The 15,213-nt window shown below is 41.2% G+C and overlaps 1 long non-coding RNA gene across 1 annotated transcript in view; it reads left to right on the top strand.

Moving 5' to 3' along the window:
- The window catches only part of LOC107087888, a 52,490-nt gene extending 38,399 nt beyond the window's left edge, over nucleotides 1-14,091 (top strand). Inside the window, exons 2-3 of the long non-coding RNA XR_001481357.1 lie at nucleotides 132-187; nucleotides 13,563-14,091. This is a non-coding gene — a long non-coding RNA (uncharacterized LOC107087888). The remainder of the gene's footprint in view (nucleotides 1-131; nucleotides 188-13,562) is intronic.
- The last annotated feature ends 1,122 nt before the right edge of the window (nucleotides 14,092-15,213 follow it).

Raw genomic sequence — 15,213 nt, 5'->3', positions numbered from 1 at the left:
AGTCATTCCTGGCTGATTATGTAATGTGATATCATTCTTTTCTTGATAGAGTTCTCAGGGAAGGATTTAGCATTAAAGTGTTTTGTTTTGTTTTCTTGGTATCTAAAATAAACTCTTTTTCATGCTTTTAGGGGGAACTTCAAGTTGGTTTCTAGAAAACTCTTCCCTGACCAAGACACATTTAAGGGTAAGTCCGCCCAGATCTCTCTCCATTTGTTTGATGAACTTTAAGTTAAGCTGATCTGCTGCCAGCTGCAGTCAGCCGTCACAGAGACGCCTTGCTGCCAAAAATGAGATGTTTTGATGATGATGTCACCTGCAGTGTCACATGAGTAGGTTCACCTCCTCCTCCCTTACATGTTTTGATACTTTGACCATTTGGCACAAACCCGTAGATCCGATCTTGTGGCAAATCTAACAGCACAAGCTCGCTTCTGTGGGTCTTTGTCACTGTGGTGTGAACATCGTCTTTTGACATTTTTATTGTTTTGTTTGGGATGTTGGATATTAAAGACTCGTAACGCACGAAAAAACTTCTTTTTATCTTTTTACATGATGGAGATGCACCGATCAGACGTTTGTGGCCGGTTTCCAATCTCTGGCTGATTGTAAAATGACATGATTTTTCTAAACATTGTGATTTTAAACTGATGTTAGGCTTAAGTGCATTTAGGACAGCTAACACTAAGTAAACACAGACTTCTGGCTGAGATTTCAGAGCTGCCAGCATTTCTATATTTTCTACATGACAACCAGTTAGATTCAAAGAATAAAACAGCAATCCTGGTCATCTGTTTTAAGTCTCACCGTCTCATACTTTCTACCGGCCAAAATAAAGTTTAGAAAAGTTTTAACAAATTGTAAAAAGTTCTGCTTTCTTTTAATGAGCATCCGACATCTTTGCAATTCCTATGATCTATTTCTAAAAATACTAGATACTGAAAAGTAGCTGCATTAGATCCTTCCTCACAAACCCTCCACCTTTCATGTGATGCATTCACTGATCGTAACAGATTGGACATTCCAGTTTACAGTCATATGTGAGGGATGCTATAGATGGAAAGTCATCAATTTCTGGTCGCAGCAGAAAACTCGGTGCATCTCCAGCTCTAGCAGGGGTCTGCAACCTTTACAACAAAAACAGACACTTTTTACACCAGTCAAGCTCAATAAAAGCTCTTTGGTGCCACAAAAAAATGACACAACCTTTAAAATAAGTTTAATCTAAATTTGCGTAATTAACTGATTATGGCCACTTTTTTTGCAACGACTATTTAATCTTTTAGTCTTTCTGTTTTAAGGTAACAAAAACTATGAAAGTTGGGCAGAAAGAGGATAAGATTAATGTAACAAAAAGAAATCAATAAAGAAATGCATAGTGTCTAACCTGATGACAAAAAAATAATAAAAAACTTTGAACAGTATTTGTCAATCTGTTGGACTTATTTTATGCAATTATTCCATTGAAACAGGGAAAACCTTTAGCTAAAGCTACTGGGGAAAAAACTACTTGCAGGTTGCAGACCCTTGTTTTAGAAAATTCCCCGTAAACATTAAATTTGACAAATACTGATAAGAAAATATCTTTTCTGTTGTATTTATAGAGGAGGAACCTTGTTGAAAGTGTGTACATCCGGGTTGAGGTAGTAGGTTGTATGGTTTAGAATGACACCCTGGGAGTTAACTGTACAACCTTCTAGCTTTCCTTGGAGTACATGTAGGACTTCCAGCTTGGCTTAAATAGTTCTCTTAGTAACAACTCAAACTTCCATAAGGCTATATCTGTTTGCCAGGTGTGGTGATCTACCTTTAAATTAGTCTTTGTTCTTTTTTTTTCTTTTATTCTTTGATTTTAGGCATGATGCGTGAGGTTTGCTGGCCTGCAAACTAAAAAAAAAATAATAATAATAAAAGTTCTTCCTGTTTTTTTTTTTATTCCAATAGAAAATAGGTCCAGTTTTATGTTTGAAAGGGAAGTTGCAAATGAGACTTCTTTTAACCAACCAAGATTTTTTAAATCTACAAATATTTTGAGCTGAAATCACAAAAAACTGGAACAATTAAACTCATGATGTTTTTGTCAGTGTAAGGAGGGTTTAGACAGTTCAACAGTTCTCCTAAGGTTTGCACCTTTGTGCAGGTCTCTGTCCATCTGTCTGACAGGTTTTAGCATCCAAACATGGCTCTCTCTAAGCACGATCAATAAAAGTATCAGAATTCATTTTTTCCAGTGTGACTATTTCCCCTCAGGCTTTACTGTTAACCTTATCCAAGCTCTTGGCCCTGGGTTATTCCCTCCTGGATCTGGGCGATGTGTCAGGTCTTGCCATGAGGGAAAAGCGGACTGTTTATATTTCTCTGAGCCTTTTGATGCATTGTCCACACTTCCATAAAATGAGCATTTATGCTGTGAGATCCAGTTTCAGGCTTAAAGCTTGCCTGGTCGACACCGAAGTCTCTGTTTACTGCGGACCCCAACACTCTGCGTATCAGTGTGCCTCTCAACCATAGCTTGTAAAATGACTCGGCAGCGGCACGCGGAAGAAAAATGGCCTGGCAGATCAGCTTGAAATTGTTTCTCTTCGGGGTGACTTGATCTGAAATGCAGCTTGTGCAGAAAGTGCTGGTTGTCATTTCTGCTGTAGTTGTTTATCATGGTGACAGAGTATTTTCACCTTGATGGATGGCAGTGTTTCTGCCAGGTCTGAGGCCTGCAGCCGAGCGGACATGTTCTCTCTAAAGGTGTCATTTAAACAATTAGCTCAGGTTTCAATCGGATGACGGCGCTGGATTTGCTGTGATTGTTTGATGCTCAGTCTGATGGCTGAAATCCAATTTTAATTTGATTGAAAGCATCCTAATGGTTGATGCAAGTGATGTAAAAATGTTTCTTTATAGGGCTGAAACAATCAGATTAATTGTGATTAATATATTATTATAATAGTCATCAACTAATTAGGTAATACATTAGTTCAATAACCGATTAATCCGATTAATTGTTTTAGTTTTACCTGACCGAGCGACACACTTAATTACACCAAGATTTAAAAAAAAAAATAAACATTTTGCATTTAAGATCAAAAAACGTTTTCGTCCATCAATCTGCTCTATCAAGAACTCAAGAGGAAAAGTTTCAGTTTAACCTTGTTTAATTTAATAAAAAATCTTTTTTAAGGAGCCTTTGGCATTCCAATTATTATTCAATTAATCAAAAAAAATGATCGACAGATTAATTGATTTGCAAAATAACTTGAGTTAAAGCCCTAGTTCTTTACATCTTACACATTAATACCCCTAAAAGTCACCCTCTGTTTCCTATTAACTTGTGAATAAGTCAAAGCAGAGATCATTGGATGATCAATAATTATAATCTCTAATGATCATTTAACAGGTTTTATTGTGGGATATGAATCTGGGGTATTTCCCTTTTATCCTGTATCTTCAGCATCAGTTTCAGAAGGAAACGCCTCCATGGTTGACTAAACATCATCTGAAGTCACATAAACAGAAAACAGCAACAACCAAGAAAACAAGCAGAAATTATTATTTCAAAACGGAAGAGGCTCCTCTCTATGGTGAAGTGTTTATTTTAAGACCTTTAATTACTTTTCATCTCTCTTGACCTGTGGACAAAGACAATTTAAGGTCAGATCGCCATACGCTTCAAAAAACACCAAAAAGTAAGTAATTCGATTGTTTTTTGTACATGACTAAAGGGATACACACCCATTGAGGTAGTTTAAAGTATATTTTTTGTACAAAAATAAAGGGATAAACAAAATAAAGATAACAGGTTCTGGTCTGACCGGGTTTGCTTTACATTTAATAAATCAATTCTAGGGGAATGACAGGGAATACTTCCACTGTTTCCATCCTTAGATGGGAATCAATTGAATCATTTCGATCATCTTTAATCTAAAAGTTTGGAAAGTCTGACTATGTTTCAAAAAGACGAACAGATTATGAAATATGTTTAGCCTTTTCCTTCCCTCTTGACTCGTGCTTCTAAACTGGTTCTGTGTTTTTCAAACTGTCAGATTTGGATCTCAAATATGGCAATTTTATTTATTATCTTAAAGGAAATAAAATGATAAGATCAGATGATAAAGATTGTGTTTTAGTCTTTTTTTAAAAGCTTTAAATATTTCCAGGTCTTCAAAAGTCTTCACATCTTCCTTCACAGGTTTTAGACATTTTTTTGTTTCTTTGTTTTAGATTTATTTATCCACCTTCTATCCTTCTTTTTAAAGATTTGTAATGGATTTAGATTCATCTGGAAGAATTATGCACGCAGCAATCATGGTTCTAAGTTTCAGGTTCTGCCAGAGGAATCAGGATGTTTAATAAACTGATAAAATCTATCAGGCCCTTGATGCACAGCTGCAAACAGCTCTGGTCAGAAGGGACTTTCTGTCTCTAGCATTGTGCTCAAACCTGAAAAAGAAATGTTGCACATATGTCTGGGTTTTTTTGCAGGAAACTATGTTTAAAATAATCTGCTTGGAAAACCACAGATTTTATGGATTTTTGACAGCTTTTACAATAGCTGTTAGAGCACTAGGCTACTGTGTAAAAGACGCTCTTATATTTAACTCAGCCTCCCTGCTTAACAATTGACGTATGTTCAAAATGTTAATGCTCCATCCTGTAAGGTTTTCATACGTCTGGCAGATTTAGATGTACATTTACTTTCATTTAGCAAATATATGCCTGCCAGAAATGTAAGAGTCTATTTATTTTTAGAATAATTACATGATTAAAATTCTTCCTTCCCTTTCTTAAAATCACTGTAGAAGTATTTGTAAGACTACAGCAATCACAGGGTTCGTATAACATATGTAATTTTTTTATGTTTCCACTTTGTGATGAATCGTTAAAAGCTGAACGACTTCTTTTTACCCTGATTTTTTGGTGTCTATCAAGTTTTCTGTTTGATTTCAGTCAGGATTCAAAAATGTAATTAATGCCAAAACAGAACATACTACAGAAAAATTCACATTTTCCATTCAACTTAAATCTGGTACATCTATGAGTAAATAACATCTTTAATATATGTCTTATGTTTTAACATTAAACAGTCTTAAATTCAATAGATACCCTTTATTATTTCTATTCTATTCAGATTTTCTATGATAGATGGGATTCTATGATAAAACGCAATAGATAATTGTTCAGATCCAAATGCTGAAAAATCTGCTAAAACAACTAGGACCAGTGTTTTAATGCAAAATATGCGAAAAAAGAAAAAGGATGAAAAGGTTTTCTACTCTAATGAATTAATCTGAAATCAGAAAATAATTTTTTAATGTAAAGTATGTCTGAAATCAGACATAAGTGAAGAGCTTCTCTATCTGAGGTCATTTGAAAAGGAAATAGTAGAAGAAAATGTCTCTGTTATATTTGAAATTAAAGCAGCAAAACGCCTACACAAAAGATTATTTTGATCTCTTTATGAATTAGCCTGCTTTAAACTCTATTATTTTCTATTTTAAAAGACCAACCTGTTTATTTCACTGTTGAATTTTAAATGAACTATACTACTAAGAAAAAGTAGTAGTAATATAGAGTGAAAATAAAGCGGATTTTCCAAAGCAGCTTCTTACTCTGTTATCTGACGAATAACTTTTTTTATCCATTTTCTACGTTGAGTTTGAAAAGGAAGTTCATGGAGTTCCTGGGAACATTTTAGAAGTTATTTAGAGTGAGAAAGTGACTATAAAGCAGTGCATAGAACAGGGATCGGCCTTTCATAATCGACAGCACAGATGGGAGGAAAACTTAAAAAAACATATCGCCCCGCATCACAACGCTGACGCTTCCAGCCAGAATGGCCCCTCAGCTCCACCAACTCATAAAATCTGTGAGCTCTATTTCTAGCCCCTCACTGTGGTCTGGCTAATGGCAAATGAATAATCATAACACAGCAACGGCAGACGGGGGGGGGGTAGTATCATCGATCCGTCTGGAGACGGCCCCTCTCCGCCTGCTGCATCAGCCACTCTCCCCCTATTGATACGCTCTTGCCCCTTGACCCCTGGGACAGATCAATAGCATTGATTGGAGAAGGGCAGGGACAAGGGCAAGATCTGCTGACTGGACCGACAGCGAGTGTGACGAGACATGATGGTCATTAATGTCCCGCTGGCTGGTGAGGTGCATCACCGCCGCCGCCGTTACTCTAAACCGAACGCTCTGTGACCAGGCTGCATGGAGGAGGTAGGAGGATGTATGTGATGGAGGAACAGATGTGTTTCTGCGGGTGTGATGCCTCTGGGCTTCTGTACAGCAGTCACACTTTTGAGGATTCTATGAAAAGCTCGGATTAATATTCTGTATTAATATATATTAATATTCTGGATTAGGCAGGGTCGACATGGCCAGATTCTCTTGGTCTGCCTGGAAACGTTCGAAGAAACATGAGACTGAATGTCAGTGTGCAGCGTAGCAAGGCAGGGTGGGGGGTGGGGGGGTGTTTGTCTGCGTGGAGCTGGATGAGGAGGGGCCACGATTCCAGACTCTGCAGCGACACGTTGTAATGAAGCTGATTGATCACCTGTATAGCCGCCTGCTGACGAACTCCCAGCCCCCAGCCTCTCTGAGCCAACCCTCCCCCCCCACAGACTTCAACCTGGCCACGGTTTTGACATTGGCTGCAGGATTTACTGATCCCCATCCAGGGATCTTAACTCCACAGGCTTTAGTGTGTTTTCTGCAAGATAGAAGCGTGACGAGGCTTTCACTGGGTTTGATTAAACATTTCCCAGTTTAAGTCGCAAAGCAGCCAATTTCCATTTGAATTAATAATCAATCAATGATAAGATTTGCAGATCTCTCCCTCCCCCCCTTTATGTGAAACAGGGTCATAACCCTAATCTATCTAAGGGTCCTGAAGGTGATAAAGCTCTGAGATTAGGACAAGCTGCCAAGGGCAAATCAGGCTCTGAGAGAAGAGTAGCTGGGAAACTTTCCAACCACATGTATTTATATCATTCCCTTGAACTGACACCTATATCCAGCTGATTGTTCAGGTCTAATTTTTATTCCTTTTCTGAGCACTTTATTGCATGTAGGAATAAAATCAAAGGTTATTGCATCAGAAGTAGGCATTTATCTGCTCAGTGTGAAAGCTAAAGTGAATTAAAGTGAACGCTGCAAGGAGGCAGTGGGAGTTTTTAAATAAGAATTTAAATTGGCAAATATGGATCTGGAAAGCTGGCAGATATTAAGCTATGATCAAAGTTGTACCTGTAGAAAAATAAGGAACTACAATACAAAACGAATATGCACTAATGAAACACCTAAATGATATTTATTAATGAATATGTCTCTAAACAGTTAAATGTGACACCAAAGGAGACTTTAGGGGGAAGTTAATTCTGATTCTGTCTTAAGAGCTCTGATGATCAAATGTTTGTCTAAGGAACTAACCACATGCAGGCGTCTTGCTGCAGATCTCTGTATCTGTTAACTGAACACATGGCAATAAAACAGGGTTTAGTTCTTCCTTCCCATGTCCTGATTTGGGGATTTTAACCATACATGTCCTCCCAAGTGCAAAAAAAGCCTCCGACTCGGTTTGACTGAACAGCCTCAGTCCCAATATTGTGACAATGCCCGTTGTGCTTGTTGGTCAGCGTCTGTGTGTGTGTCAGCTCAGCAAAGCAGCTGTGGTGCTGATTCTTTTTGTTGTCTGTCTCCGTTGAACGGCTCTGTTGGCTGAATGGTTGTTTTGCTTCATTAGCGTCTGAGAGAACATTTGTTTGAGACAAAGTCCAAGATGTTTGGGTTGTTACAGTGCATCCTCCTACACTGCAGTGTGCATGCGAGTCTGCTGCTGAAAGGAGGAAAAATTGATCAACACAGGCAGGAACATGTTCACCAGCAAAGGCTGGATGGAGGGTGTGTGTGTGTGAGAGAGAAAGAGAGAGAGAGAGAGAAGGGAGAGTGTGTGCTGTCGCTGCAGACTCCTGCTGCAGTATCTCACTGGGCGAGCAGCTGCAGACAGGTACAGACCTGGCGTGATGGGAGGGGACAGGCGTGAGCTGAGGGCGTGGAGGCTGGGGGCAGAAGAGGCAGGGCTTGGGACGTGGGGGGTCAGGTGGAGGAAGGGATCGGGTGAGATGGCGGCGGCGGCAGCTGGACGGAACGATTGTTTTTGCCTGTTTGTTGTTGTTTGTTGTGACAGCGACGCATCGTGTTGCAGGTGAGAAGGAAGGAGTATAGAACAGTAGGACAGGGTGTAGATGACAGTACCACGGCATAGCTGACACCCCCCACCCCACCTTCCCCCACCCGTCTGGCATGGGGGGAAGGAGGAGGAGTTACGGGGAAGGAGGAGGGGTGGGTTGGGATGCAGCGATGGAGCTGACAGTGCAAACGGATGGAGCAATGCTCTCTATTGAGGAGAATGGGGGGGGGGGGGGTCCTAAGCCTTTGACCTGGCTGCAGTTTTCCACGGACACATCAGCTTCATCCCCTTCTTTCTCACCCTCCTCTTCCTCTGCCCTTTCGCAGCCTGAGCTGCACCTCATCCTCGGCGGCAGACAGAGGAATGAGCACGACATCACGTCAGCTGGTGCCTGGCCGTCCCCAGACAGAAGTCAGAGACATCTATCTGACTGGCAGGGGTTTCTGTAGGGGGGGTGGGGGCTGAGGGGGAGGGGTTAAGTAATGGGGGGTACAGACAGTGGTGTGTTTGGGGGAACAGAAGCCAAAAATGTTTCCGTCTTAATTTATTGGTAATTTTTACTGTCTGCTTGTCGCCTCCAGCTGTTCTGCTGCTTCTTCTTCAGACCGAAGCTGCTTTCTGTTCGCCTTCCAACCTGCTGAAAGTCGCCTCGGTTCAGCTGGAAGCGTCTGCCTTTGAAAGTGATGGAAAGTAAAATGGGGGGGGGGGTAGGAAGACAGATCGTGACCCTTCGCTGGGGACGAACCTGCTCATTTTTTTCCTAACAGTTCATTAAAGCTTCTTCCTGCCAGGGATTTTACTCGCATCTTTCCGTTCATCAGAGCCGCTCCTTCCTGCTCAACATCTGGACTCTGCCATATTTTCACCACGGAGGGACGCTCTGAGATGTCAACTGATGATCAGCTGCGTTCTTTAGGACAAAGACGCCCGACCATGGCGTGGGGGGGGGGGGGGGGGTCCTGCACAAAGGCTAGTTAGCACAGAGTGGGCTTCTGTTTGTCTGCATCTGTGTGGAGCAGGGAGATCTTTTACGTCTGTCTGTCTTACAGTTTTTCCATTTCTTCACCAAATTTGCTGTTTTTCTCTCTGCTGCTGCTATCTGCTTGAAGAAGTTGATGTCAGCTCACATTTAGCAGCATATTAATGTGTGTTTAGGCATGCAGGCTTTGCAGGAGCATTGGTATTATTCAGAAGAGGCAGTCGGGATACAGAAGCATCTGGCTTTCTAATGGCAGGCTGCTGTAAGGTGCCTTTGGAAAAGACATTGTGTGTGCATATGTGAGTGAGGAGGAGGAAAAGGTGTCATTGACTACCCTGCAGCTGACTGCAGCTCCTCAGTAGACTCTGTCGTACTTCACCTGCTCCCTGAGACCCTAACTTGTGAGCTCTCTTGATAAAAAATCACGGGTTAGGCTCTTGGGACGCGGGCGGAGGGCACAATCGACTTTCTGCCAAAAAAAATCCAAAATGTGAAGCGGAAATCAAGCAGCAACAAGAATCAATTGGGAAACTGAAATAAATTAGCACGGGAGACGACATGGCATGAGACGACGCGGCGGTATGCTGCAGCTTTCATCAAAGCACATCACAGCATTTTTGTTGCATGTGCATGAATTTCTCTTTTCATCATATATAAATTGCATTTTTTGTTAAAAAAAACAACAAAACAAAACGATTTATTTCGCCGGCTACAGCAGCCATGCTGTGTTAGGATGCTTCGCCGTGCTGTAAAATACCAGCCTAATCTTTGTGTCAGCGCTGATTTTTTAAAATTCTCCTTCGTTTGCATTCAAAGTGATAAGTCCTACCTCCTCGGTCTGAGTCCTGCTCCGATCAACCAGCAGGGATGTCTGCTGAAAGATGAGACTAATTCTTCATCTCCTGCTGCTTTCTGTGTTTCCTGCTGCTACACACTCAACTCTGCATTAAGGGAATTCCTCCATGTATAAATCTGTATTGTTCTGTATGTTCCCACATCCTTCTTGAAGGCGCTCCCTAAACTAAGTAAGGAAAAAGGTAAAATATTGATAATAAAGATCTTTTTGCTAAAAAACCCACACCAAGCGACAGGAAGTCTGAGCTCCTTCAGAAATCCTGCATCAGTCCTGCTCAGTAATTCCATTGAAAAAGCATTGAAAAAGAAAAAGCATTTAGTTTAGGTGAGAAATGTCCTTCAGTAATAACTTCAGCTTTGTAAATACTTTAACATTTAAACTGTTAATGTTAAAAAAAGTAAATCTGGGCTTTCAAATGTTACAAAGATGCAGAGAAATGTTCCTGCTGTTTAATGCAATAATCAGAGTTTTGTCTTCTGTAATCGTTGAACAGGCGTTTCTGACTTTCTGTTACTGTAACGTCGTGCAGAGATACCCCAGCTAAATTGGTCCATGACCCAATTCAGCAAAAGGAGACGAGCCTTAGCAGGCAACACACATCTGTTAGTTTAAATGCATTTAGTTGTTCTAAAGCAGCAGTCCTTCTGTATTCTGCTTTTTAAGGACCGACAGTTTGACCTGATCTTTAAACTCTCTTATCCACAGCAGCAGTTTTTCCTCAATGACTTTTCTTATAAATGCATTTCAAAACATTCAATTTTTTTTCTTTCCCTGATTCTGTTTTTTTTCCCCCATTTGGAGTCGCACTGAAAAAAATGTTGATGCCAGCTAACCAGTGTGTGCCTGTGCCACGGCGCTCCTAGCAACAGCTGAAAGAGCGCCGTGCCCCGTGAATACCAAGCAGGCCAGCTCCACGCCACGACGAGCTCTGAGCAGTCAGACGCACCGGAATGAAACCAGTGCCCACAGAACAGCCAGACAGTTTTATTAGGGTCTGTCTGACACACAGCAAAGTCTGGCAGCGCACTGAGCAAATCCTCACACACACACACACGAGTAACAAAGCAGCAAGCTGAGAATAATCCACCAAGGATCCAATAAATATCACCCCGTAAAAATCAGCTTCTGGTTAGTTTGTAGCTCTGCCACACGGGGAAAACTAACTTTGTTCAAAGTCAAACAAGTTCGGTCTGGGCAGCTGCTTAAACTGCAGAACCTTTGAGGAAAATCTGAAATAATTTCTCCTGCATCCCAAAGTTTTCAAGTTTGCTAAATCTGACAAAGTGAGGGCTCCTTTCATTGACTGGTGTTAAACTTTCAGCTTAGTAAGATTTAAAAATATGATTTATTTTTCTATTTATTTGATGTATCAAATGATAGCTCCCAAAAACAAAAACCCCAAGCAGCTGCATGAACAAGAGGACAATTATCTCCAGAATCAGCTGTGCTAAAAGCAGAGAAACCTCTGGAACCTGCAGGACAGCGGCCCTAGAGGGCCAACTAGGCCTGTCTGATATCATCCAGTACTGCTAGAAGTGATTAAATGAACTAGAAAACAATGAGCTTACATTAAAAGTGTCATTTAATTTAGGATTTTTTGTAATAATAAAACTGCAACAGCAATGGGGAAAAAAAGAAAAAAACCCATGGTGCAAAAACAAATAAATGAACTCATGATAACTGTAAGTCTACAAAAACAGACTTCATTAAATAAAATGAAGAATAGGATATAAAACATACTTATGTAAGTGAAGTCCCTGGAAACCAGGTTTCATTTAGTTAAACAATAGAAATTAAAGTTGAATTAGGTTTGCTAAATGTATATAAATATATGCAAAGGCTCATTACTCCACTAGCTGATTAAAATCCGTGCTTCCAGACTTCCTGATGCATCGCTACAGAAAACTGGATAAACTTTAAATGATCAGAATTAGCAGTATAATACCAAAGAATATCCACCATGTTTTTTGTCTTATATGAGATCCAGTCCTATAAGAAAAAAAAAAAATCCCAATCCACAGATTGCCCCCCCAAAAAAGTGTCTCTAAACAGCAACGGATTATTTTACTCCAGCAAAACTTTGCAAACAAAATGAAAACATCTTGTCTAATTTTATAAGACATTTGGCTTTAAGAACAAGTTAGATGAATATTGTGTACAGAGGAGCTGGAGTCGGAGAGAAGGTCTCATCCCCTCCCGTTTATTAAAGGCACGGTTGGATCTTTGGGCTTCTGGTTTTCCTCAGGGATCCATTCAGAGCTCCAGTAGCTGTAGATAAACCAAAGAGTCTGAGAGATTTCTGTACGTTCAAAGGTGGCCGTGTAGCTAGATGAAGGCTGCAGAGCTGGATGATTATTTCTGCCAGCCTTGGGTTCAGAATAAGTCGGATGAAGCTGCTCTGTTTTCACTGGATCTTCCATCTTGGGGGGGTGGGGTGTAGGTATGACTGATAGGGTGCAGAATGGAGGGGCGGCGTCTGAGTTTCCAGACACTGCGGCAGGAGGCCAGACAGTAACCTCACAAGCAGAATAGTGTGCTGATGGCAGAGTGTGGTACCCCCCCACCTCACTCACACACTAATCTCCTACAGAAGCAATTTCATTTAGTTTTTAATTCAATAAGGGGGTATAAATCAAGCTGATTTTAATGTCTGTTTCCCTGCGCATCAAAAGCATCAAAGTGTGAATATGCTGGGATACGTTGTGTCTGATCGTTGGCTATCCAGAGGTGTAGTCTTTAAAGTCACCTATAGTTGTTACTGCAGGCTAAAGGCTGCAGTAACAACTATAGGTCAGAAGCTTCTCTATACCTGCTGACTTCCAAGGTTAACAGGATAAATGTTTTCTATTTACTTTAACAGAACAGAACATTTGTAATCTAGTGTCAGCAGAACTGGGCTAAAAAGGATAGAAAAATGAGTAATAATGTGTCCAAGTGAAGTATTTGCCCTTCATTTGAGCAGACGGACCAACCAGCATGTCTGAGACCAAAAACAAAATGATTCAGATACTTTAATCCTGTCATGTATGAATAATGATCAACTTGAAGACATATATACAGCTGTACACTGTAGTGATCAGTATGCATGACAGGGTTAAAGGTTTGTTTTTATCTTTGCTGTAGAAGACCTTATATTAAAGCAGTAGAAACAGAGTCTGGGTGCAGTGAGGAAAAGGTTGCATTTAAAGGCAAGAAATTAGAGAATGTTATTCATTTCAAATGTTCCCTTGAGAAGAGGATCAAAATGTTTCAGGCCTAAGACTTGATGAAGGTCCATGTTGCCACCATCATCCTCAGGAACCAAAGTAGTTTTCATGTCTCTGTAAAAACACATTTAAAGCAGTCAGTAGACAAAGTGTCTCTGAAATAAAATGGAAAAAACAGAGTTATGTTTTTAACACTGCTCCAACCATTGGGAAATGCAAAGGGAATGAAGCTAACTGGGACTTTTCAAGCTCTGAAGATTAAAAAAATTGTTTCTAAATTGTATTGCTCACATTTTCTCTTAAACCTTTTTTGTCCTCATGTCTTTGATCCAGGATGTCCGTCCCTCTTGGCGCTCAGAGATGAGACAGATCCATCAGTCTCTGCATCCCTGCTCCTTATTCCTTTATTTTGTGTTATCCGTTTTTGTTAGCGGTTTTGTTCACTTGTGTGACTTTAGTGTTTTGTTAGAATATTTACAGAGGCCTTCTGAGTCGTAAGCATCATAGCCTAGCTCGGCCTAGGTGTCCGGCGCTTGCAGAGAGACCAGACGACCTTTTACTCAGCTCCTTCCCACTGCAGTCACTTAAAACAGTGATGGATGTCCCTCTGTACACCCCCCACCCTCCTCGCTTGGCCCTCCTCTGCGCTCATCCCTCTCTCTCTCATATCACCACCCCCACCCGGCTTTCAGCACCACTCTCACCTTATTTGTCCTTTCTCCCCGCTCCGCCATTCACTGTCTTTTACACCCCCCTTCCTGTTCTCTGTTCCTGCATAGTGATGAGAAGGAAGAGGTAGAGGAAAAGGAGGCGGGGTCTAAACCAAGCGCCAAACGTGTTTCCTACCTGTCAGAGTGTATTAGTATGCTGCGGGTGTCGCTCAGGTGACATGACCACTGGATACGGTCCGTAATGCAGCAACAGTGGAGCAAACCTGGACAACAGGTAAGGACAATTAGAGACAATTAGACAGCAGACCAGAGGAAAGGCAATAATGACGACTTATTTTATCAAAGTTCTACCTAAGTAGTGAATCACTTCTGAAGGAAAACAGTTGCTGCTATTGTAGGTGTCTGTCTTGTTCCCCTCTCTGTAAACTCTGGTTTTAATAAACCTCTCAAAACCAACTCTCTGTGTCTGTTTGGTCATTTTGACGCATCATGTTTGACTTTATGTGAGCAAACAAAGGGAATTCTGCAGTTCTCTCTCCAAACATTTTTATTGTTTTCATCCCCCCTGATATCAAGGATATGAGTTTTGTTGCCAGAGGCAACAGTGACAAAGGCGTATTAGACTAGTATTCATACTCTGTGTGTTTGAGGAACAGAGAGGATGAGGAAAGACTGTAGGTGTGTTTGTTGGGGGAGCAGTGCAGCCAGGCTGCAGATATCATCCATCTCCCTGTCACCGGCCCAGGGGCTGCTGGGAAAGCAGACAGCTCCCCGGCTCCGCCAACCAAGGCTGCATCCTAATTTTCCTCGATGCAGAAAGCTGTGCTTCTCCTCCCTCACCGCCCAGGAAGGAAAACCCATTAACCCCTGGATCTGGGAACAAAGCGCAGCGCCGGGCCCGGGCCGCTGAGGCCTGCCGGTTCTATCAGCTCCCATCATCCAGCGACTGCAACGAAACGCCATCACAGGGTTAAAAGCTGGATGCATCGTTTTTAGTAGGTTAGATGGCTTCTGATCAGAGCGTCATTTTACCAACTCATCCTGGTGCAGAGATGCAGTTTTTTCCACCTCCCAAAGCATTTCTAAGTGGATTACATGGCTCGTTGTTAGCCATGACAAATTCTATTGTTAGGCTGTTTTCACACATTTCATAGCTTTTTACATCATTTAATGGTTTTCTGGATATGCTTCACTCCAAATACATCCTGACACTTTCTCTCTGATGAGCAGTTTGTAATTTGACAGTAAAGATCGTCCATGTTAGATGCAAAGAGCATGTGGGTGTAGTTAGTTAATACTACAGATTTTAAACT

This window comes from Cyprinodon variegatus, unplaced genomic scaffold (assembly GCF_000732505.1).
Source record: "Cyprinodon variegatus isolate N-32 unplaced genomic scaffold, C_variegatus-1.0 Scaffold198, whole genome shotgun sequence".
Taxonomy (NCBI): Eukaryota; Metazoa; Chordata; class Actinopteri; order Cyprinodontiformes; family Cyprinodontidae; genus Cyprinodon; species Cyprinodon variegatus.
The sequence above is the reverse complement of the archived record's forward strand: the minus strand, read 5'-3'. Positions and strand labels throughout refer to the sequence as shown.